This window comes from Mus musculus, chromosome 11 (genome assembly GCF_000001635.26).
Source record: "Mus musculus strain C57BL/6J chromosome 11, GRCm38.p6 C57BL/6J".
NCBI classification, from domain to species: Eukaryota; Metazoa; Chordata; class Mammalia; order Rodentia; family Muridae; genus Mus; species Mus musculus.
Window position 1 is genome coordinate 46629881 of NC_000077.6, and position 22480 is coordinate 46652360.

General features: G+C 43.1%; 1 pseudogene across 1 annotated transcript; it reads right to left on the reverse strand.

Moving 5' to 3' along the window:
• Positions 1-6625: 6625 nt before the first annotated feature.
• Positions 6626-15126, reverse strand: Gm4926 (predicted gene 4926; annotated as a pseudogene). Its single transcript, NR_028066.1, has 5 exons — positions 14791-15126; positions 11337-11386; positions 10130-10241; positions 9241-9277; positions 6626-7710 (listed from the first exon to the last, which is right to left on the reverse strand). The product of NR_028066.1 is annotated as a predicted gene 4926 (transcript).
• Positions 15127-22480: the final 7354 nt, after the last annotated feature.

Genomic DNA, 22480 nt, shown 5'->3' on the forward strand with positions numbered 1-22480 from the left:
CAAAGCTGCTTGGTGAGAGGAGATCTTTCAAGGGCTGAAGCCAAGCTTCTCCATACCTGGGTTCAGCATTCAGTTGTTAATAAATTGTCCAAGGAGGCTCCCGAAGTGTGGGAGTTGTATAAAATAGGAAACTGGATATGACTACTTTCCCATCTTTCAACTAGAGGGTAAAATGTTGTTCAAGAAAGCATTTCCAGAACAGTTGTGAAATTTGACAGTGTCTTTACTCCTACAAACCAAATAAGTAAATCAACCAACCAACCAACCAACCAACCAACCACATATAGTCTTCTTAAAGATGCTGAGGACAATGTCATAAACCTGTTTCAGGTAAAACGCCTGGATGATCACCTTCTGAGTGACTGGAAGCTGCCCTCACACCCATTTGCCAGGAGAGACATGATGGCTTGGGGAGATTTAATAATAGTAGGCTTTACTGAATGGACTTAGGATAATCATTTTACTTTTCATTTTGGTGCTATGTGCTGTGATTTTTGTTTTGTTAGGAGAGGGTGTCTCATGATGTAATGCAGGTTGGTCTATCATTCCTTTGTATCAAAGACGATCATGAACTTCTGATCTCTCTTCCTGCACTCCTATTGGGATCACAGGTGTGTTCTGTTTCCTGGGTTTCTGCATAAGGATCTAAGGCTTCATGTATACCAGGCAAGTGCTCTAAAACAGCTACAGACACAGCTGGGATTATAAATTTGTACACACACACACACACACACACACACACACACACACACTGTACTTGTTTTCACTATTTCAGCCACACGGGCTTCCTGTCTGCTTCTAAGATTTCCCATATTCTCCTGGTCCAGATACTTATCCCATGGCTGGTTCCTTTCTTAGAACACTTCTCTCTCATGAATTGAAAAGCTCCCTCAGATCTTCCAGTCTCAAGGTGCAATTTTAGCCTCGGTCTATATCAACATCCCTAGTCTACTTCCTGTCTTGGATAGCTTATTTCAAAATAACCCTTATCTTACAAGTAATCACTCAGGAGGCTACACAAACTCTTAAGACCTCTTTTTAGTAGCTTTATATCTAGCCTGTATATTGTTGGGGTTGGGGGAGGTTGTTATAGAAATGGCCCCTGTCTCTCATTCTCAGTTATCAGTCTGCAGGTCATCTATCCCACTGCAAGATGTTTCCCTGCACATAGCAGCACAGGCAGCAAAGATTGTGGACTTCATGGTTTCCAGAGGTAATGAACATCAATGTGGAGTGGCATGGATCTTGGAGGTCTTTCTAGGAGACTTAACCCAGAAATCAACCATTCTTCATCTCAGATGTCCTGTTGCTCAGAGTCAGGGTGATCCTGTGGTTAGGCAGTGTTTCCAGGGGGTAGGCTGCTATATACCATCTTGTTCTTAATGGCCACTGTTGTGCTGATATTCCAGGCTAAAACATGTGTTTGCGGCACATAGGCAGCTCCTGGACAGGTTTCCTCGCCCCAGCAGGGTGAGCAACATGAGAAGTGGTGGTGGTGGTGGTGGTGGTGGTGGTGGTGGTGGTGGTGGTAGTGGCTGTGGCAGAAGGGGCTGCACGCTGCTGTCAGGGTCAGTGGTAGAGCAGTGGCCACAGATATTGCTAGGGGAAAGATGGCACAGTGGTGGCCTGAGCCTCCTGACACCCCAGAAGCCCACTCTACTCTGCAGGGACATGCTCCTCTGTTCCCAGGCTATACTTACAGACCTGTCACCACCACTGAATCTCTAATTCTGCTTCTCTTTGCTAGGAATGCCATTTCATTCAGCAATGTTCTTCCCTACTTCCCCAAAATCCTATCTCCTCAGAGTGAATTTTCCGTATTAAAAGTGTCTATGTTAGAGAGACACTCAGTATGGTTATTACGTATAACCCCAGAATTCCAAATTCCCAGGCTTTACAACAATGAGCAATGATATCGCCAGAACTGGCTCCACCTACTGGCTCAGGCACAGAGGTACAACCTCCAGTCTTAACTGATAGTTGTTGAGGTCTGTCCTGACTCTGAGGGCAAGGCTAGACTCTCTCCCTCTGTGTGCTCAGTCTGAACCCAGCCTCCTGCTGTCTGTTCCACCTAGTGCCTGGTCTGCATCCTTCCCAAAGCTGTATCTCTGGGCTTTTCCTCAGTGAAGACTGGAAGGCTCAACTGAGGCCTTGTTTCAAAATGGCTTCTGTGTGAGGCCTTTGAGTTACAAGTAGGAAAATGGGATTCTTCTCTCCTGCTGACTCATCACCCAGAGGAATCAGCTCAATCAAACCCACAGCTGGGTTCAGGGCTTGTGAGGGCTGTGGACCTGTCCTGTGGTAGGACTGCCCATCTCTGCTCCTGCTCACCTTTGGAAGCTCTTTCTTCTCCCTCTGCTTCCTGGGAAACTGCAGGGATGAGACCCAGGCTTTTGCTCACTTCTCTGCATCAAGTGCCCCTCTCTTCCCCCTTTCAGGGACCCTTTCATTCCCTGCTGCACTTCTGAAGCTCTGTGATTCCTTCCCTGGGAAATGGCCTGTATTTTCTTATTCTAATCAACTTCTTTCCAGGCTCACAGAGAGGCAGTCTCTAATCTTCCTCTAGACTTCCTGGAAGTCTCTGCACTCTGGATACCTAAATCAGCTGAAAACTCATCTGACATATGCAACAAAATATCTGCACATGAATACTCACAGTAGTTAGCTCAGTTTCCAGAACTTGGAAACTTATAAAACTGTCTGCTACAGCACATGAATCAACAAGCTTTAGTATCCTTCAGCAATAAATTAAATGGTATTCATTATAGTCTGGAGCTGTGCTGGCCATGGTCATGCACACATTGTCTCTCAAGGTACTGAGGCAGAAGGATCTCAAATTAGAGGCTCACCTACTGTACAGGAAGGACCTATCTCAAAAAAGTAAAACCCCAGTGCTATTGAGATTGCACAGCTGTTAGGGCCATTGCTGTTCTTACAGAAGACACCGGTTCTATTCCCAACACCCATGTGAGGTGCTGCATTTCTGGTTCCAGGGGATTGGACACTATTTTATGGTCTCTATGGCAGGCACACAGACACACACACAGACACACAAGTGAAACTCTTAAAAAACAAACTAGAACCACAAACAAACAAACAAACAAACAAAAAACTACAGTTGAGATTTAGGAGACGGGGGATGACTGGATAGCTTCTTCAGAGTGAGGACAGATATCATCAATTATCAAGGAGACTGGAGTTTGGTACCCCTGAGCCTGAGACAATGAGTGAAGCAGATTCTGGAGGGAACTATTGTTCATTGTAAAGACTGGGAATTTGGCACTTCTGGGGTTTTTCCATGTCCTGTCACACACTATTCGCTATGAAGCAATAGTGGTTGATCTCTGTTATCATACGTTTGTCAAAACTCAGAATTCACAGAAGCAAGAGAAAGAGACTCTGGACTTCAGGTGACAATTGTGCCAAAACTGGTTCATCAGTCTTCATATCTGTGCCACAATGATGGGAAATGCTGATGCTGACAAGGTCTCTCTCCCTTCTCCTCCTGCTTCCTCTCCTCTCTCTTCCTCTCCTCCTTCACCCATCTCTTCCTCTACCAACCCCTTCTCTCTTGCTATATCTCATTCTCTTTCTCACTCAGCATGTGTATATGGCTGTGTATGTTGAGGAAGGTGGTGTTGTGTCCGGCCAGTAGATCACAACTTGGGTTCTAGCCTGGAAAGGCATTTTGGAAACCTGGAAGAGAAGAGGGGCTGGGCTGCGCGAGATAAGGAAGGAACCAAGACAAAGGTCTCTGCTCAAGGTTCAATTTTTACTATTTCGGCACTCCGTTTTTGAAGGAAGCGGGAGGGGCCCAATTCCCACCAAATAATCTTGGAGTCCAGTAGCAGGGTGATCACGTGATGGCTTCGGAACAGCAAAGCCGAAGGTTCCAGCAGTGGGTGTGGCAGAAAAATTGAGCGGGAAGCTCCACCCCTGAGCAAGCAGGTTTCAGGCTGGGGGAGGGGAGACTACAGGTGGTTTATAAAAAATTCTCTGTACTTTCCACTTAGTTTTGCTGTGAGCGTAATACTATTCTTAAAAACAAAATTTCCTAAAAGTTATGATTGGGTTATCATCAAAATATTTTTAGGTTACTGCAGGTGCAAAAACTGGTGAAGATGGCCAGCATCCTGAAGTGCAGGACAGGGGTCACCTTAGAGCATCTCCCCACAGCACACTAGGTGCTACATCCACTCCAGTAGTGACTCGCTTGGCAGGCCTAAAAACCTGGAAGCAGTCCTGAGGCAAAGAGTTTCAAGGAAACTCAGCCTCCTGGAACCTTGGCATTCTCATAGCTAGGAATGGCCCAGATTTGTCCCTGCAATACCACGGAGGGTCTTGCATGCTTTCTTACAGTATTTTACTGGAGAGGACTTAGAAATCTCAGAGCAAGTTTAGTAAAGTATACTTAGATTCTTCATTACAGCCAGGTATAGCAGACTACATTGCATATTAGAAGCAAGTTGGTGAATTCTTCTGACAAATGGAGATTCCCTACAGAAACTTAAAAGAACAGCCAAGTTACCTCCGTATGCAAGAATTTACTAAGGCCTAGGAAATAGGGGGGTTGTGATATTGTATTATTCATGAGAAGGTCAGCTAGAGCAGAGCCCCCTGGTACTAGCTTTCACAAGGCTCAAAGGAGTAGCACAAATTGTGACTAGGGTGTCATCAGCTGACCCTAGGCAGAGCTGTTTTATCTTTACTGTAAATATTACCTGGTTCCTGTAAGTCCTTTTGAGGTTATTCCTCTGTTTTGTGTCAGATAACTTCGATGTACTTTGCTTGCTGTGACATCCTACCCCTTTGTTTTCTGTATTATATAAGACTTTGTTCACTTTGTGACATTACACTCAGATTCAACACATTCTCTCGTTACGTATCTGTTTGTCATTCGCCAACTCCTTCACTCACTTGCCACCAGAGACCCTTTCCACGCAGATAGGAGACCCAAAAGGGGGATAGTTTGCGGCAAGTGGGAATTTCTTTTTTGCCTCTACTTTTTTAGTGGTCTTTGTGATGAATCTTTGAGTCCTTTGAAGGCCCAGGGACAGAGTCAGCTAACAGCTGTGCACCAGTTTCCTGGGGAGCCTCACAGATGCATGGGAGCACTCAGACTTCCTGTTCCCAACACTACCTCCTGGAAGCCAGACCTGGGCCAGACCTGCTCTCACTCACCTCACGCCCTGACCACGACTTGGTTGTACACCTGCCCTCACCCATTGTTGGTATTGTGCTATTCCATTTTGTGCATTTTATGTTCTTCCAGAGGACTTATTCAGACATCAAGAAGGCATTCTGTCCTCTGAGTCTCCCTAGGTCAGTGGGTTTTAGTCTGAGCCACCACATAAATCACCCAGAGAAGTTGAACACTTAGGACACCAGTATCTGACAACTTGAGACTGCAATTAGTGGGTCCATGGACAGTTTTCAGCTCTCCAGATGACTCAGCTGAGGGGCCAAAGTGACAAACTATAGGACTTGATGAGGCCTTGATATTTTCCCAAACTCCAACACTCTCCTCCAGCTATTCGCAAAGATAAATTAAGAAGAATGAATAAGACACGTGTGAAAAAGTTTAACTTCTAATATTGTGCTTGGAAGCATTTATGAACCTCAAAAGACCACCAAGGAGCCAAATAACAATATGATCCCCTTAGGGTCTCTTTATTTTACACTGGAGTTTGGCCTTACTCACTGCTAAGCATAGGATGGTTTGGTGAAGCAACTCTGAACCCTCATTTGGAAAGAGTTTTACAGTAGAATAGGAGCAAGTGAGGGGTGTCCAGTCTGACGAGCATCTAACAGAATGAGTACTGTCAGCTCTCAGGTGGGTGCTCTGAAGCAAGACCATGGCAATCACAAATGGTCGGAAAGTACATCTGAAACAGTCAGACTAATCTTTGATTGACTGTTGCTAGGAAGTAGCTAGGGAGTAACTCTGGGTTATGGGCGAAGGACAGGCCGTGGGGTCATTCCTGGTACTTGGGTGTAGCTTGGGTTTAGTTTAGGTCATTTTCTTAAGATTTTTTTTTTTCTTTTAAGATGGAGGCTAAGATGGAATAGGTTTGACCTCTCAATACTACTTTTAAAACCAAGCTGTAGACCATATCTCCTGTGCCATCATGATCCAGTCTTTCTAGGAAAGCTACAAATCAGGGCTGTCATTGCTAAAACCCTCCTTTGATGTATACTTATTGCAAATTTAAGAAATAGAAAACACTGTGGTTTAAACACAGTAATTTTTAGAGCAGATGAGGGAAGCTCTATTATGCTAATCAAGAATGCAACAATCCACTATCTGACTTTGCAAAAAACCCAAACCTATACAAAAAACCCAACACCTCCCAAAATAGAAAAACAAACAGCAACCCAACAACCAAACAACTAACCAACCAACCAGCCAAACAAACAGACACGTATTCATTTCCTTGAATTCTTTAGGACAGCACTGGGAATGTAGACTGAGAACCAGCACCCTGGTCTCCTTGGATACCAGGGCCTTAATGTCTCTGCTCTGGTGTCAGGGATCACTCAGACTGAAATACAAATGAAAACCCTTTAGCCAATCTGCTCTTCTAAACAACCAAAGTGCAATGGAGATATCAGTACAACAGCTTTAGTTAACTCTTGGAAAACTAAATATTTTATTTTATTGTGACAAACTGATTCATTACAAAAAAAAATACATTGTCTTTCTGAACTAATTTTAAATATAAACACGGCCTGAAGACAATTTAGAAATTTAGAAGTCTGAAGGAAACCGTGATAGCCCTCAAACACTGTCACACCTGCAATAGGACTTCTTTCAGCAGAGAGCCAGTGTCCTGTGCTCTCTCCTTTCTTTCCCCTTTCAGTTCTTCACTGTCTCCTCCTAGCACCTCCTAGTGGGTGAGTTTAGGAGCAGTGAGCATCAAGACAGAAGTGGAGTAGAAATAGCATCAATGAACTGAATCCCTTGATCCATTATTTCTTCCCCTGGTATGTGCCTGGTCCATATTCACCATGGTAACCTCTCAATATGAAACACCCACCCTTATGCTAAGATCAACTGCATAATAAACGATCTTATTTCCAGAGGTATGAGAAATTTGCTACCTCTAAAAGAGACATTAGATTCCCTTAAAACCTCCATGCTCCCATGATTGAAGACCTTTGGGGAAGATGGAGAAAGTGACATTTCAAAGTACAATAAAAATAGATAAAACATGATTACAAAATTCTTCTGAAATCAGGACTTCCTGTCCACCCCCACACACTATTTTTAACTTTTAAATATTTCCTCTCTTGATGGTTTAAATAACCAAGACTATTTCTGTATTACTGGTAATTGTGTCAAATCAAAAAAAAAAAAAAACCAACCTTTTAAAACATTCACATTTGAGAGAATCGCTACAGTGAGTGGAGACACTGAGGCAGTGCTGATACAAGAATAAGATGACGTTAACCTTAAGCTTTGAGTGACTCAGTCAAGGGTTACTCTCTCCACTACAGCTGGAAGAACCAACATAGAAAATAGCCTGGAGCTGTAATGCGTGTTTGTGATATCAGTGACAATCTCTGTAATCTCAGGCAGGAGGGGCCTCCAAGGGCCACTGGGACTGTTCTTCAGGGTCAGCAGTGTCTTCAACAATGTAGATCTTGTCTTCACCTTTGGACTGCATGACCACTGTGTTCTGCAAAGGTCTGATCTTAGACACAGGGAAGCTGGGGAGAGAAGGAGAGAGAGAGAGAGAGAGAGAGAGAGAGAGAGAGAGAGAGAGAGAGAGAGAGAGAGAGGTTGAAAAACAGGAAGACCTCTTTAGTGTCTGATCAGAACATTTATGGCATTTATGGTACATACTCTGGAATATAGGAGCCCCATGCACAAAAACTGTAACTGAAAATAGTCCCACACAGGACCTTGGTATTAAGTCAGAGAAAAGTTTGTTTAATCATAAGACTAAGAATTATTTTCTTCAAAGCAGCTCATATTGGAATTTTTCAAATTACTTTTATAATAGAACACACAAATGGGAGATGTAGGAAGACAGACAGTTAGTATAACTAGCACGCCTTTAATCCCAGCACTTGGGAGGCAGAGGCAGGCAGATTTCTGAGTTTGAGGCCAGCCTGGTCTACAGAGTGAGTTCCAGGACAGCCAGAGCTACACAGAGAAACCCTGTCTCGAAAACAAAAAACAAAACAAAAAACAAAACAGAACAAGCAGGTACCCGATTAGGATGCACATTTGGAACCGGATTAAAAACTGGATGGTTCCTGTATTTGCTTTGGACTGTGTTGTTTTAGTAAGGGTTAGGAGGGCTTGGTGACCTGAATTTTAATCCTGGAACCATGGAATGGTGAAAGGAATGAAACAGCTCCACAGTGTTGTCCTCTGACCTCCACAGGTGCCATGACACATTGTCCCCCAGACAAGGCACAATGCATCCAATAATAAGAAGTTCTTTTTAAAAGAAAGGTTGTTTAAACTTGCACAGAATCTATATCCTCTAACATTAAGTATAGAATAGAAAAACATTTAAAACAACACAATGCCTTTTCACAGGGGTTTGTGTCTGTGACATAATTTCAAAGACCACCTGTGTGATATGTATTCATATACATTGCAAAACAAAATCATCAGGCACTGAACTAGATGGAATTAATCTGGAGAGAGGACTGCTGGTGTTTGTGGCTGGTCCATCCCAACAGCCATAATGCCATAAATGTTAGGAAATACAAAATGCCGAAAATATCTTTGAGAAGCAAGGATAGCAAGAAAGTGACTTGCCAGGAGGTGGTGGCCCAGTGCTTTAATCTCAGCACCCAGGATGCAGGGGCGGGGGCAGACGGATCTGAGTTTGAGGCCAACCTGGTCTACAAATTGATTCCTGGATAACCACAGCTTCATAGAGAAAACAAAACAAACAAACAAAAAAGTTATGGGTTGGGGTTGGGGGGAACTCATTAAACTTTACTTTTGGAACCAAGGTACAAAATGGGAGCCCAGCGTTATGGACCACACCTGCAATCCCAGAACTAGTCTGCGGCAGGAGGTTTGTGAGTTCCAGTCTGGCCTAGGCTACATGGAAAGTGTCAGGTCTCTCTGAGCCATGTACTAAGACCCTGTCTCAAATCAACCAACCAATCAACAAATCAATCAGTAAAGAATGACTTAGTGGCTAAAGAGAGCATAGGGAGGAGTTCTTAAGACAGTGAGTTCCAAAAGAATGAACACAATCCATGTGAGCTTACCTCAGAGATCCCGACTTCCTTTTCATAACCACGTACCCTAAAGGGGTGGGAGAAGGATGGTGAGAGAGGTTGAAAGGAAAGTTGACCTGAAATCAGAAACATTCATGATATTTTCTTCTAATCAAAGATACTGCTTCTGTTTTTAATTGATCCACCCCCTGGTAACTTTGGGTAATTCCTTCCTTCCAGTGCTGTACATTGTTTGGTATATTCACCCACCGAGCCTAAGTTGCAAGAATGACATTGTAAAGTACTGTTCACAACGAACTGTAGATATTTCCAATGGGCTTCAGGAGAACACATTTTTGAGGGGAGAATAAACAACTTTAGAATGAGGAAGGCAACACATTTATGGCATTGTACTCAATTTCCAAGTAACTCCCCCTGTTAGGCACCATCTGATATGGTGTCCACCTATAGAATTGGAATGCTGAGATAATAGGCACTGGACACTAGAGCTAGCATAAATAAAGATGTCAGATAAACATGCTGTAAATAGTTAGAGGGAAACACCCCCAAATTTGACAGGCATATTCTTGATTGCTTTTTATTTGTTTGTCTTTTGAGAAAAGAATTCCCTGCATAAAATTGCCTGCCGTGGAACTCGCTCTCAAAATCAGGTCTGCTTCCAACTCCCAGAGTTTTCCAGACCAGGGGTATTGAGACATAGTAGCATTGGTCAAGATCACTAAGCACTCACCACAAACTAGTACCTGGAGTACTTTGTAAGCTAGCACATCCCTCGGGGAGTGGATGCCTTACCATCTTGGACCTGGTCATATGAAAGTCAGGTGAACTCAAAATCCCTATGGCATGTACACTTGCTTAAAGGCAGTCATAAGGACTAAGAACCCTGGCTTTCCTTGGGAACAGTCAAAAAATTACTTACTGGTGATAACCACAGTGCCCACAAGCAGCAGCAGCAGCAGGGCTGCAATGCAGATGCCAACATACAAGCCCTTAGCCAGGTTTTTCTGTGGCTTCCGTGGAGGGATTGCTTCCTAAGGAAACAATAAATAAAATAACAGTAGTAATAAATAGACAAATCACTGGGCGTGGTGGTGCACACCCTTAATCCCAGCACTTGGAGGTAGAGGCAGGCAGATTTCTGAGTTCAAGACCAGGCTGCTCTACAAAGGGAGTTCCAGGACAGCCAGGGCTTTACAGAGAAACCCTGTCTCGAAAAACAAACAAACAAAAAAGACAAATTAATAAATAAATAGCAAACCAAAGGGGGCACCAAGGATCAGAAAACACAAGCTAGAGCTTAAATCTAGACCTTCATCTTCACTGGCCTGGGGCTAGTCTAGAATTTGCAGCAAGATCCAAGGATCTGAGGCAGTAATGGGCAGTGGAACATGGAGACGTGTGAATTCAAAGTCTCTTCAAGGATGATAGAAAGGTGTTCTATGCTTTTCAAGATGATGGCATGTGTGTACAACTCAGCCAAAGATCTGACTGCATGCTTAACATGGGTGGATATATCATTTATTTGATTATATCTGCTTTAATAGTCAGTAGTACTGTATTCCATAAATGCATCATCTTATGATAATGAAAAGGAAAAAAAATGACTCATCTCTAAATCTACTTGGTCTCCATGTGCTCATCTGCTGGTCCTGGTCTTTCATCACAGACTCTACTTGTGAATGCAATTCAAGATTTTAAAACTTTATAAAATTCTAATACCAAATGGTATTGAAAACATACGCCGGGCAGTGGTGGTGCACGCCTTTAATCCCAGCACTTGGGAGGCAGAGGCAGGTGGATTTCTGAGTTTGAGGCCAGCCTGGTCTACAAAGTGAGTTCCAGGACAGCCAGGGCTACACAGAGAAACCCTGTCTCAAAAACCAAAAAAAAAAAAAAAAAAAAAAAAAAAAAAAAAAAAAAAAAAAAAAAAAATTGATACCTTGCATTAACTTTTTGAGTCTAAAAATTAAGGAATAGACCACTAAATCTGGCTTTTTTGCTTTTATTCGTCTTCTATTTTGATACAAATGACTGTAGACTAATATTAGACACAATTGTTAAAGACCATGTGCTTCCCGAAAGATATACGGAGGAATACGGCCAATAAATTAGGGAGAAATACTTACAGTGTTATTATTCCAAGAGTTGTCTGAGGATGTCACAGTGTTATTCCAGTCTGGTCAACAGGAGGAAAAATTAATTGCAAATACAAGAATTTAGAATTTTTTCCTACATCTGTAAATAATATCCACAAGGCAAATATGTCTTATACCTTGGGAGGATTAAGGCTTAATATGGCAGTAGAGTCACTGAGCAGCAGAGTTTGAACATTTAGATCTTCGTAGTATTTTGAATTGTCTATTTTGTAACAAAGAATACATTGTTTTCATTGTTTCTATGTGTCTATGAATGAAATACAGCACCCTCTTTCCATTGAGTATCTGGCACATATAAGGGTTATAACATTCTAACAAGAGTCCCCTTAACTGCATTTACAGATGAAGAAGCACACATCAGATGATTACATATTTCTAGTTTTTGCAAATGATAGACAACTCTGTTGGCAATCTTCCCCTTCCCCACCCCAGCACCCATACAATGAGTGGAAATACTGCAGGTCTATGGGAGTCCCTAACAACTGCCAAAGCTGGCACTGCCCTTTGGATGACTCCTAGCCCTCCACCTTCCCAGTATTTATATTTTACTCATTGGCAGAGCCCTTCCAAGCACCCAAAGGCAATGACTAGGTTTAGGCAACATCTACAGTCTAGGCTCTGTTTGGCAATTAGGCCCTTAAGTAAGCTCTTCCAGGAATCAGAGTAAGTGACTCAGTAGGGTGAGGTTTAATCAGACAAAATTTGAATTCAATGCTGATCACAATCCATTAGCCAAGTGACCTTCCTTCGTCCTCAAGGTCCTGACAGAAGCACTTAGGAATGCAACACTGTGATGGAAAACACAGGTGATGTTATTGTTGTTATGTGATGAAGGAGCAGTGAGGAGAGTGAATACTGTGGAGTTCACTTTAACAATATCGTATCGCTAATGAGAAATGTTCAACAACTTGTCAAAAGAAATGTGGCTAGTATTGGTGGATTAATTGTGTTTCCTAAGAGTTTTCCCAACCTAGCCGTGACATAAATTACCATGAAATAATCAATGAGATGGTGTATAAGACTCTGGGCAGGCACAGCTATCCAAGGTAGTTGGTGGGCCATGCGATTATTGAAATCCCTTTCAGTCCTTATATTTCTTGCTTTTGGAAAACATTTACCAATGGAGGGTTGATTTGGACACAGGAAGGACTTAACCCAGGAGCCTAAAGGAGGCACAAGGTCAAAGTGCCAGAAGTCTCAAGTAAACTAGAGATACACTTGCTCTGCTCTGAAGGTTAGGTGACAGGGCATTGCAGAGAAAGATCTGCCCTCCATATGCCCTCTGTCTTCCTCACACCCAGCAACAGTATACTGATAAAACAGTGTGTATGGGGATGGGGGAACCACAGACAACTAACTTCTAAGAATATTGAGTTACAAATGTGCACATACAGACTCCCATTATTTTCCTTTACTGAAAAAACCAGCGAGGCTTCTTCTATTTATAGAATGGAGCTCTACCTCAGGGAATGGATGGGCTTTAGGAAACTTTGAGAACCTCTTGAACACAGATCATCTCACTCCCGGATATAGAAGGTGTGACCTAACCTTGCCTTCAGGATGACAGGCTTTTCCCATCCTTAAGTCACCTTACTCCCCATTAATATTGAATCTGAACTCTTACCTATAGGCAATTTGAAATATGTACCTCCGAGCTTCACTCAAATGCACGAGCAGGATAAACGGAAGGGACTGACGTAGCAGAATAAACTCCATTTTGTTCTTAAGACTGCATTCTAAGTTAGCTTAGAGAGGCATGGCTCCCACCCTTGAGGTCTGAGAAAAATCACAAAATGTCCCTGGCAGCAGCAAAATAGACATAGCAGCTGCAGCTAGCTGATAACAACAGAGTGGGCTTAGAAAACAAGTCATTCCTAGGTCACGATGCTCCTTTTTTGATATAGGCTCCCTCCTTGTGGCTTAATCAGGTGCTGTAAACCAATTAGCTTAAAGACCAACATTCTGTTATGTCAAGGCTTGGAACCCCCCCCCCCTTTGTGGGTATTTTTCCTTCATAAACCCCTTTACCTGGAACTTGGGGTTACTCTCCTATCCTGTTCCATCAGGAGGGTTTGTGACCCCAAGCTCCAGCTTGAATAGAGACTCTCATGTGCTTGCATCGGAGTTGTGGTTCCTGGTGGTCACTCTGGGGTCTTTGCGATCCGGACACAACAAAATCATTTACCAAAGTCTTCAAATTTTATCTGAGTTTTTTCACCCCTACCAAGGATATATTTTGCACTTTTCATGATACATTAAAGAATTAAAAGATGCATTTTGTATTTTTCCTTTTTTTTTAGTTTACTGCATCTGATTAAAAGGCTCTTCATAGTATTGCAAACTTTATATGCCCCAGTAGAGGGGAACACCAGGGCCAAGGAGCGGGAGTGGGTGGATAGGGGAGCAGGACGGAGGGAGGGTATAGGGAACTTTTGGGATAGCATTTGAAATGTATATAAAGAAAATATCTAATAAAAAATAAATTAAAGCCGGGCGTGGTGGCACACGCCTTTAATCCCAGCACTCGGGAGGCAGAGGCAGGCAGATCTCTGAGTTTGAGACCAGCCTGGTCTACAGAGTGAGTTCCAGGACAACCAGGGCTACACAGAGAAACCCTGTCTCGTAAAACCCAAAAAAATTCAAAATAAAAGATGCTTAAAGCAAAAACCTTACAAGGCTTCCACTGCCTCTTTTTAAAGGAGGGTGTTCTGAAGCCTTTTCCTGTGAGCATGTAAAAACAAAACAAACCCTCCAAATATCTGTGTCCACAACAGGACGCCTGACCCTGGAGTCAGAAGAACCAGCTTCTGGCTCAAGTGAACAGGGACAGAGTCTCAGCCACGTTCTAGCTTCATAACCCAACCATCAACTTTCTGACTCTGTGTCAGTTCCTGTCACTATACAATAGGGACAGACCACAGCTGTATCAGACAGTTGACTGAGAATGAACATTGTGTCGTAAAGCATGTAGTATCCTGCCTAGTGTTCAGGAAACACTAACAGCTAGCTTCACTGAACTATGGCCTCAGCTGTGTGAGATAATTTCAGAATGGACATAAAAGATCCACAGTGACCCTAGTTCTCAATCATTCCCTGTTTCTTCATCAGAGAGTCATTTGCAGCTGGACAAGTTCCCCACCATCCTCATCAGCTGTCCTGGGACAATGAGCCACCTATACCTGGCTTCTAGTGAATCTCCTGGAAATATAAGAAAGAGAGACTGGTGTCCTCCATCTTCAAGCTGTTACACAACCAAGGGTAAACACAGCTTGAGCCTGGAAAATCAGAGACCTTGTGAAGCTGTTGTTTAGGAACCCATTCAAACCTTTTTGTTGATTGTTTGCTTATGATTTGACTCAGTATCTGTGCGTCCTACCTCCTCTTATAAGAAGGACTCTGGGCCCTGATACACACTGGGTTTTACCTGGTTTGTGAGTCTCTGTGTGTGCAGATGTTGGAGAAGTAGAGGCAGAGACTCTGGTTGATGTTGGTACATGTGTGGATCTTGTTGAAATAGTCGTGGGTCTTCCTGTAGCTGTGGGCCTTGTTGGTGGACTCGTGGAAATTTCTGGAATAAGAAATTAAGAGGAAAGCAGTAATCAGTCAAGCAAAGAGCAAAAAGACCTACTGTTGCACCTGCAAAAGGTTTCTCCAGGTAGTGGCTCCTCTCCTGAACTCTTCTGAGCTAGGATGTGGCAGGGTGTGGCAGTGGAGAGAGGCTCACTAATAGGAGGCAGCTGCACTGACAACATGGATGAGAACAGAGCTCATGTTTCCATGGAAACACTTTATGAATGACAGGTGTGTCAGCTTCTCAGCTCTCTCTAAGCATCTATGAGACTGAGGAGGTATAGGGGCTGGGACTCCCCTCAGTGGTGACTGACTTCACCCAGTTTCAAGTCCAGCATGCTCATTTCAGTCAGTTCTGAGAGGACGTACAATAGAGCCCTGCATCTTATCTTGCAGATTCCACACAAGGCCCCTCAGAAATGGATTTGCACATTTGGTAGAACACAGACACTGTGCTATGGTTTCTAAGAGAGACAGGATGAATATCTATTATCCAAAAAAATGCTTGGGGCAAGGAGTTACAGGATTAAAATCTTTCTTAACAATTTGGAATATTTGTATAAAGATACTATCTTATGGGTGAGGCACAAGTATAAACATGGATTGAGGTAGCATCCACATGCCTTCTTTACATATATAGCTTAAGGTAAGGTTATGACTGTGGATAATTTTGCACAGGATAGTTTCATGGTGTCGAATTTTGCAGATATATTATTAAGTCCAAGCTCAAAAGGTTTCAGATTTGGGAGCACTGCAGACGGGGGGGGGGGGGGGGGGGTGGGTTTGGATTAGGCATGGTCAGCCTGCAACTTACAAACCAACAGCATCAGACTTGCCAGTAGCATGCAGACAGCTACTGATGGTCTCAGTGTGCAGAGTTCCAAGATAGAGCAGAGGCAAAATGGTGCTGGAAGGGAACAGCCAGTGAAGCACTCAGGCTCCTTTGTGTCAGCAGACCTGTGGTCCCTGTAAGTCACCTGCCTGTCCTCACTGCCCAACCTAAGGACTAAAACAAGTAACAATTGTTTTGAAACTCTTCTTTATGAGGGATTCAATACAATCCCTTAATCCAAGGTGTTTTTACTTTGATATAAAGAAAAAAATGTACTGTTTCTTCCATGTGTAGGAAAGTAACAGGAGTAAATTTTGAGATTCCCCACCACCACCTAAATTTAATAAGTGCATTTATTTCTGTATTTGTGTATTTGTGTTATATAAAGTATGTGGATATCAAGGGACCAACTAAGATCCTGCTGACCACCCTCTCTGGACTCTACTTTATTTTTTCCCAACTAGTCTACAGCTGTGCCTGAACACCTCAAGGAACAAAGTGGAACAGGCAACCACATGCCATAAAATGGTATGTACAACAGGGTAATTTAGTCTGGGTGTGAGGGGACTCACTTGTATTCTGAGCCCTAGACAGATAGTGGCAGGAGACCCAGGAGAACATGGCATCAGAGAACAGCCTGAGAAGCAAGGATTTAATTGCAAGCATATTTATAAGAACCTTAGTTTCTTTGTTATGGGAAAAGAACAAATTGTTCGCAAACAGAGGCCTTGGTTTACAAGAAATAAATAATAAGCAAAGAAAGGGGATGGAGAGATGGCTCAGTGATTAAGAGCACTGACTGCTCTTCCAAAGGTCCTGAGTTCAAATCCTAACAACCACATGGTGGCTCACAACCATCTGTAATGAGATCTGATGCCCTCTTCTAGTGTGTCTGAAGATAGTTACAATGTACTCATATAAATATAATCAATTTTTAAAAAAATAAGCAAAGAAAGAAGGTGAGCTTACCTGGCCGAACAAGCAGTAAGGTGCTCATTATCTCTATAATGCCATACCATCCCTTCTTTTGCAATCCACAGCAGTAGTGACCGCTGTCACTCTCAGTGAGCTGCAGTATTGTCAAGGACACATTTCCTTGAAGAAGCTTCCCCTTTAGCTGGTAGCGATTGTTTGCCTGATATTGGATATTGTATCCATCAGTTGCAATAAGTCTTTCTCCACATGAATTGTAACCACATGTCCCTCGGCCCCAGCACAAATAGAATTTTCTAGTAGACACTGGAAACATACATGGCAGTGTGACAGAGTGTCCCACCACTCCATGCACTTCTGAGAAAGAATGCACAGCAGCTGTGGATAAAAGAATGGAGTTGGAAAGTGAGCTCTCAATATTTTCCTACAGTGGATTTTACTTCTTCATTTTTTCTCCATTTTTCCTTTCTGGCTCAACTGTGGATTATTGTAACAACTATGTAACATTGGCTGATCTCAGTATTTGGAACTCTGTATATAGAACCTGCTGCCTGAATTCATGGAGATCTGCCTGTCTCTACCTTCTAGTGCTGGGATCAAAGGTGCACACCACCAGGCCAAGCTCAGAATGGATTTAAATAAAATCCCTCAGGAAGCCAGAGCCTTTAGGTTCAGTCCTCAAAACTGATCCTAAACAAAGAGAAACAAAAAGCAAGCCCAAAACCTGAACAAGGATTCCTTTTTATGTGTTGATAACATTCCAGAAACGGAACAAGATCCAACATGAGACCACACAATCAGAATATTAAATCAAGGGTTAAATCATGCAAAATTTAAACCTAGCATAACAACTTTATGAGAGGATGGACAGATTTCCCTGTTACCAGCTGCTTCCACATGAGGGGAATCCGAGGGCTGAAGATGCAGCTCAAGGATGCCATGCTCATCTGGACCACGCCAGCCCCTGGGTTGGATCCCAGCACAGGAAAAAAGGAATAAGTGAACAACACAGAACAGTGAACTGTGAGAGTCACTGGGTGGTCACTTACATTCCTGCCCAGCCTGTGTCTGGCCTGGGCATTTGGGAGATGGTCTGAGAAAGCATGTTCCTTGTATGAAATGAGTGTATAATGGGAGTGCACTTCTCACTGGGACACTCATCACTCCATTTTTTCTCCCAAATACATTGTGTTATGTTTGCAAATATCATAATACAATTATTGAAATGTGTGTATGAGAGATGGTTCAGTGGTTAAGAGCACTGACTGCTCTTCCAAAGGTCCTGAGTTCAATTCCCAGCAACCACATGGTGGCTCACAACCATCTGTAATGTGTTCTGATGCCCTCTTCTGGTGTGTCTGAAGACAGCTTTAGTATACTGACATACATCTTAAAAAAAAAAAAAAAAAGAATTAATGACCTTTCACGGTCCCACTTGCTAGGAATTAGATTGTAAGGTTTAGAATCTTTATGAGATGTAGGGACTCCAACCTATTATCTTAGCTCTTGGGGGGAGGGGAGTGATGTCATTCTCAGCCGTCTATCCTGTTATCTTGGACCCTATCTCAAAAAATTAATATGCTATTCGCTATTTACTCCTATATCATAGATGTTTTCAATTAGTATTTTTAATTAAACAGTTGAAAATAGGAGGCTTTTTCACTGGCACATGGGCCAAATGAAGGTCGTTTCTGCAGCCCTCCTGCAGCCCTCAAGCATTGACGATTACATGCACACACATGTACTCACCCTTACTTAAATATTACATCCATGCACATATATTCATCCCTTACCTGACAGTCTTGTGGGTCTTATATTTGAGCCATATATTTTGAAATTCATGGAGGTTAAGAAACATCTTTGGGGCTACAGCTTCATCCTGGTCTTTGCTCACTACATAACCTGTACTCCGCCCCCAGGGAATGTATTTGTCTGAACCCCCATCCTCCCAGGCATCCCCCACCACCTCTCACTTACCTGGGAGGAGGAGGAGGAGGCCTGAAATGAGGACTTGAAGGGGCAGCATGATGGTGACCTGCAGGACAATGAGGAGACACTCTGGTTGGCTGTGGCCCTCACCACACTGTATCTGAGAAGGTCTCATCCTGACTGTCTGAATCCGAAAGATGCCTCTTTCCTGCTCCTTCCCACATATAGCCTTCAGTCTCACTTCTAATCTCAACACAAGTAAGACAGAAAAAGAGAAAAATTGAAGTCAGAGAGAAGAGTCTATTCTCCTGGTAGAACCCTAAGCAAGGAGCAGCCTTCTAATCGAGGTGCACTTACCCATGGTTGACTGTGGGCTGTTTCTGTTCAGTAGCCACAGTCGTTGATCCCCAAGCCTTAACCAAGTTCAGTATTAGCAACATGGACTGAGTAAAATGTGAGTCGTTGTGTCTAAGCACATTGTCCTATAGACATCCAAGACAAGGGTTTTGAAGTTTTTCATTTTAGTTCCATTTGAGCACTCATAGACTGAGTGTGAGGGAGGATGAACAAGTACTACTCCCACTAGAACATTACCATTAGGCTGCTGCCACAGCCCATTGGTCAAGAGTGCCAACTGCTCTTACAGAAAACTTGAAAACTGAGAGAGGTTCCCAGCACCCTGGTTTAGAAGCTCATAGCCACTATCACTGGAGATACACAATAACCCAACATTCCTTGGGCAACTGTGTTCACATGTACACATCACCGCAAGAACACATGCATATACACACATAGTGATACATATAATTTAAAACAATAAACATAAAATTTTAAAGTGATAATATGCTTATAATAATTTTAATATAGTAGATATTTGAAAATTACAAGATGTCCAACTTACAATAGAAAATAGTAATATAATATTAAAATTCTACTCAATTTATATGTTTGTTTACTGCCTTTAACAGAATACATATGATTCTATGATTCTAGCCTCTATCAATGGATCAAAGATGTAGCTATGAGACCATAAGAAAATCTGGTTTGTTTATTGACTATTGCATGCAATACATACATAGAAAATATATAGAAAATAATGTTTGTTTAAAAAACAAAAATATAGAATTCACTGTTTCCCTGCAAGGATGAACACATGAACAAATAAACTACAAAGAAAGCATCCAGCAAGGCCAGGGAGCTTCAGGGCCGTGCTGGAGGGCAGGGCTGCAGCTTACCCTGCACTGTCAGGCGGAAATGTCTTTCTAACACTGTCACACAGAAGGGATCTGAGCAAGGCTGAAGAGGGTTAGCCAACCAGAAAGCTGTGAGGGGAGAAGAGAGAGCGGGCAAAGGTTCAGATGCAGGAGAGTGCCTGTGACAGGGGAGAGGGCAGGGCAGCTGGGACAGTGAGGAACAGCCATGGAGAAGAACAGGGGACACACCAGGGACAGGGCTCAGGAGCCACTTTGTGAGGACTCTCCTCTCCCCAAGGACACAGAGAGTCACTGCTGGGGTGTGGGGGTCCCAGGAGCTGGTGCCCTCTGAGGACTGCTGTGACTGCTAGGCTGACAAGCAAGGGCACCTTAGAGTCTTTGCAGGAGTTCACTGTGGAAAAGACAATGGAGAACAGCGTGGTGGAAGGAATCAAGACTCTCAGTCTGTGGGCTCAGAAGGCAGAGCACAAGGACTTCCTGTAGGCTGGGGGTCTGCAGGGGATGAGTTAGGTACTCAGGCCTGAGTGTGCATGAGGGGAGGGGCTATCAGCAGAGGAGGGAAGAGCCTCTCTGTTTTCCTCTCCCACTCTCTGTGTCTCTCTGTCTCTGTCTCTGCCTCTGTCTCTGTCTCTCTCTCTCTCTCTCTCACATGCACAGACAGACAGACAGACAGACACACACACACACACACTCACATGTAATACAATAGAAAGTACAGAGTAAGACTTCACGACTGTTGCGAGGATCTGATGAGAAGACACTGAGGCATATTTGCTATATTCTATGACTCTTGTTTTAAGTTCAGTGTAGGGACAGGGGAGGGATGTGGGGTTGGAGGGGTGAGGTGGGGTGGGAGAGAGCCCGGCATCTAGCACCATCTGGTTGTTCATGAAGCAAGTGATCAGGAGAGACAGCCTTCCCAAGATGAAGGACTCCAGCCACCAAAATTCCAAGCTGAGGGAGTTGGGAAATCCAACTCAACAGATTCAAACACTTTAAAGATGTTTTAAAAACCTTTCTTAAAATATTTCCCTGATAGTAAAAGAACTAATCGGCTTCCCAGTCATAGGAAAATGAATCCCAGTTCTGAAAACTGATCATCTTCTTGGACCAGCCACTCCCTTCCCATCAACCAACAGACCAAGTAAAGCAAAATGTCCTTCCTTCTGCCCTTAGCTACCTAATTCTAACACAAAACCTCCAATGTCTGCAGCCACACTGCATACAAGCTCTTTCTTACAAAATCTCCTAATTTGCAAACCACAAAAATTAATGAACACCACTGCAAATATATGTGTACCCTTGCCTCCCTGGTCCCATTTCCATATCATTATATATAATATTACATAGTCATCTATGAAGACCCATTATTCCATTTAAACAATGATTCATTTTCCAAGAATCCACAGACCTCTACTGGATGGTAAGTTACCTTAATGTCTAGAGACTCAAGCATCATTGTTTAATATCCCACATTCAACCCCACATCATCTTTAAAGGAATCCCACATGGTACAGAAAGTCCAAGGAGCACTATTCTGATTTTTTTCTCCTCAGCATAGGCTATATAGACATCTATTCTTACCTGTACTTGAGGGAAAGTGACTTCTTGTTAGTTTCTCCTTCTGGTGCTCTGCTGCTGATGGACTCTTCCAGAGCTATTTATGGATGAAGACAAGTCTCTCTTGTAATTCCATCCTTATCTCCTGGCCACACTCTCACCTGTTCTATGAAAACTGAGTCTCTCCAGGTCACCAATATACCTACTAGATAGCATCTGCTCACTAATATAAACAAACTACAGGAGAGCCTAAGTAAGTGAGAGCATCACTAGTGTGCCCTGGGCTGTTTCCTAAACTGCAGCAAAGATCTCTACTTGAGGTGTGACTCTTGGCCTGCGGACAGTACTGCTTTTCAGATGTTTGAAGAGTTAAAGGACTTTGACACCTGGACCAACCCTCTAGATTTACAGAAGAATAAACTGCACTCCAGAAAGGAGAATGAACTAGAGAAACCAGAAGTTCTTGGAACAGGAGCAGAAGGGACACTTGGCTCTTGTTATACTTCCTGGAAGCCATTAACTGACATTTTTCTAATCAATGTTTACTAGTAGCCCATACTAAGACTTGGGGAGCTGAAAGAAGTAAATCTACCACAGTCTCTGCTTCCAAAGTTTAGGGAGTGCAGGGTATGGTGGTGTATATCTGTAGTGCCTGTGCTGGGGTGGCAGAGGGAAGGTGGATCTGTACTGTATGGCTGCATGATCTACACAGAGTTCCAGGCTGGCCAAGGCTGCTTGGTAAGAAGAGGTCTTTAAAGAGCCGAAGTTAAGTATCTCCATACCCTGATCCACCTTTCAGGTGATACTAAATTGTCCATGGAGGCTCCTGAAGTATAAGAGTTGTATAATTTCCCATCTGGCAATTAGTAGGCAAAGTGTTGTTCAAGCAAGTATTTCCAGAGCAGCTGACAGTATCCTTATTCCTACAAACCAAATAATAAATAGACTAACCAACCAAATGACCAACTAACCAAACAACCAACCAACTGTCTACTACCCAACCTACCTGCCAATCAATCTACCAACAGTCCACTAACCAACCTACCTGCCAATCAATCAACCAACTGTCCACTAAC